The following is a 3,461-nucleotide window of genomic DNA, read 5'->3' as shown; positions in this document are numbered from 1 at the left end:
CGCAGTGCTGTAATTCATTTTTTCTTTTTTTTCCCTTCTTGTTAAAAAAATAACCAGGTTAGAGCAGGGGAAATATTAATTAGGCCTTGTATTAAGTAAGTATTGATTCATGTTGGGTATTTATATTAAACAGCATGTCACGTGGAAACGAAAATCTTTTTCTTTATGTGTATTTTTGTTATTGTGGCATGCTAATTATCACACAGGGGGTGATGAGAATAGAGATGACATGAAATGTAAGTGACGGAAGGTAAGCTGTGTTAATAATTAAAAAATATTTTTAATCAATAAATTAAATTAGCTGAAAAAACAGACACGTAATCTGTGTTACAGTAACAACAGAGCAGTTACATTCAAAATTTACAATTTTGAATTTTGAATAATTTATTAATGTAAAACTATAAATGCGCTTTCGCGAAAATCATGCATTTTAAATAGTAAAATCAGCAAATGACAATGATGTGATTTGTGGTATATTATCAAAGCTGATATAATCATGGCTGGTTGAGAAGGAGTTCATTTTGTTTGCTTTACTTCAGTTGTAACAACGTGTCTGTTTCAAACAGTTCAGTTTTCTAAAATTGCATTTTAATTGATTGTAACCAATATAATTAGGTAACATTTTGTATGTTGTATTTATTTGTGTAAAAAGTATTTCTAATAATGCTAATTGAACATTTGTCACTTTTTTGTTTTGCTTTTTTTAATTTCATGGGTATAAAAACGCCTTTTGGGTTAATTCTAGTATATTTCCCCCCCCCTTTTTTTTTCTTTCTCCATTTATTTATTCAGTGACTATAACAGCACCATACTATATAGGAGTAATGAATGAACTGTTTCTACCTGAAATGTAATGGAATAAACATCCAAAGTAGTATAGAGTAACAGAAATACTAAACTAAGGTTCCTCAAGTATGTTTTGTGTACAGTATTTCAGTTAAATGCATTAGTTATGTAACACAGCTACAGATTTAAAAGATAGCTACATAATAGTCTAGAAATATTGTCACATGGCAGTAGTTTATAAGTGAAGATCCTCTTCCAGTTGTGACACTGTGGCAGAAAGCAAACTCTTTCAAATCTCAGTATATGAACAGTAATTACTTTTCTCTCTCATAGTAATTGTGGTATGAAATCCAAGTGGCAAAGTGTTTTTTTTCCTTTGTAAAATGGTTATGCACATTCACCAACCAAATGACACCACACAACATGTAACATAATAGTCAGTTGGCTACTGTCCATTAAAACATTTATAAAACTGTACTGTTTGAAACTGACACTTTGTCACATATCAAGCAACAAAGTAATTCAAATGTCATCTTTCTCCACAGTAATAAAGCCCATGTTAATGACTGGGGTTACTAATCCAGTCATAATGTGCTAAAACAATGTAATGTGTTAAACCAACATATACGGTGCTGCTGCAGCAAACTGCAGGGCTGGCATTTAAAATTGATTTCATGTTTGCACTTTTACTTCTTTGTGTAGCAAAAGAAATGAGCTGGCCATTTATCTGGATGCTATTATGTATTCAGATTTAGTATAGACATAACAGTACAGAGAAACCTGTTTGTTTGTTTGTTTTAGTTTAATAGTTTATTGTAATATCTTTTTCTTTTACATAAATTTAGAAATAATCTCAAGCCTCGTGCTATAATTATTGTGGTATCTTGTTGCATTGGGAATTACTTTAATAGGTTTAGATTTTAATAAACAATCACCCCACACACTGTGATGCACTGGCAGACAAAATGATCCAATACAGGCACAGGTAGAGCTCTCAGTCTGAAAAAGGACAACTGGGGTTTGTAAGTCATTAACTTTTAGTATAACAAATGTTGCTCAGACAAAAAGGTAAGTAATTTTTTAAGGTACATTTAGCCTATATTTGCTGATATTTGCTACAGTTTACATAAATACACGCCTTAATGGCATTCCTCTTTCTCCATAAACTATTCTCCTAATGGCTACTGGACGGAAACTGAAAAAAACATTTATCTTATGAACACGTTAACCACATTTCCTCAGAAAAGATAAATCACACCTGCCAAAATGAACTCGAGAAGGTCAAACCGAGACCAGAAGGAGGTGTGTGTGTGTGTGTGTGTGGGGGGGGGGGGGGGGGGGGTCACACACAAACAAAATAATGCAGCATTTAATGTGCACCATCTTTCTAACACCTGCTCTCATTACGAAGCCGGTCGATGCAGTGTCCGTGAGTCCAGTGGATTCACACCGATTTCGCCAATTAGTGCATTGGTGGAGGGGAGGTGTAGGTGAGAGCGAGTGGAGAGGAGCTGCAGGAAGATTTTTAATCAGTGACACAACATGGGTTGACCAAAGGGGAGGGGAGGGAGGCAGCAGCAGTAATTAACAGTGTAAAAATCTGCGTGCTGCTGGAAGGAGACGATCACCGGGCTTATCAAACGCTCAACAAACAGTGCGCTGGACTGCATTTCCATCCCAAAGTTTTATTTTATCTCGACTCGCTGTGGATCTTAAACCACTGCTGGAACGCGCAGACGTCCGTGTTTCTATTGGCTGTGCGCAGCGTCGCTCAGAGGAATGACGATTTTGCTGCTATAACCAGCTGATGCTGAGGCTATGAACGCGGAGCCTCTGAAGAACTGTTGACGGTACATTGACACCCCGTCATCGGCGTTATGCCTGCGGATTCGGTCTACCGTCCGTCCAAAGACTGAGTGAGTAGGACATTTGATCGTGTCACGACGCACAGGCCCGGGTTTCCCCCCTCCTCCATCTCCTGTCGCTCCACATGATGTTTCTTCGTCTTCCCACATCATCATTTTCATGGGCATGATGCTCCGTGCTTCACAGATTGAGCTTTCTCACCTCGTACAGGCGTCACATCGCATCTGCAGGTAAACCTTCGCGTGGTTTAAACGGTGAGGTTTTTTACTCGTTATCTCGTCGGATTTGATTTGATTTCATTTTTGGTATGTGTTGGGAATGATGTCTTACCACGGGTTCATGAGTGAAGGCTCTTTTTCTTCTTGAATTGTGGATGTTGTTGTGCAACATTGTCGTGAACGTGGACCGTTATAATGTATGCACTGGTTGCTGTGTAGGCTGAGAATCGCGTGGACAGCGATGGAATGGTGGTGCGCTCTGCAACGCAGCGACGAAAGAGACGCAGTTTCGGTGCAGAGAGAGCAGCATTACTATCCTCCCCCCACCCCCTCTCTCACCTCACGCAAACACACATAGTCTCGTGCACGCGGACGCACGCACCTGCCTATTAAATTTACACTCCCAAACTCACTTATTGCCGAGGTTTCTTTGCATGCAGACTCCAACGAGCCTCAGTTGCAGTGTCGTGTTGCCGTCCATTCTATATTCATTCAGTATTTTCTGGACCTTCACGGTGATGTTTTCACCTTGTTTCCATTTCGTTTTGCAAGGAGAGGAAGCAGCTTATCAATAAACCGAATGCATGCTGT

General features: G+C 39.1%; 1 protein-coding gene across 7 annotated transcripts in view; it reads left to right on the top strand.

Moving 5' to 3' along the window:
• The first annotated feature begins 2,314 nt into the window (after positions 1-2,314).
• cdkl5 (cyclin dependent kinase like 5) overlaps positions 2,315-3,461 on the top strand; it is a 44,039-nt gene continuing 42,892 nt past the window's right edge. For 5 of the 7 annotated variants that reach the window (XM_080288936.1, XM_026164211.2, XM_026164220.2 and 2 more), the window contains exon 1: positions 2,315-2,882. The gene's annotated coding sequence lies outside the window, so the exon portion shown is untranslated. Of the gene's footprint in view, positions 2,907-3,461 lie in introns of all 7 variants that reach the window. The other 2 variants (XM_026164194.2, XM_026164186.2) reach the window with 2 other exon arrangements.

This window comes from Astatotilapia calliptera, chromosome 1 (genome assembly GCF_964374335.1).
Source record: "Astatotilapia calliptera chromosome 1, fAstCal68.1, whole genome shotgun sequence".
Taxonomy (NCBI): Eukaryota; Metazoa; Chordata; class Actinopteri; order Cichliformes; family Cichlidae; genus Astatotilapia; species Astatotilapia calliptera.
This window is presented reverse-complemented; position numbering and strand designations above follow the sequence as displayed.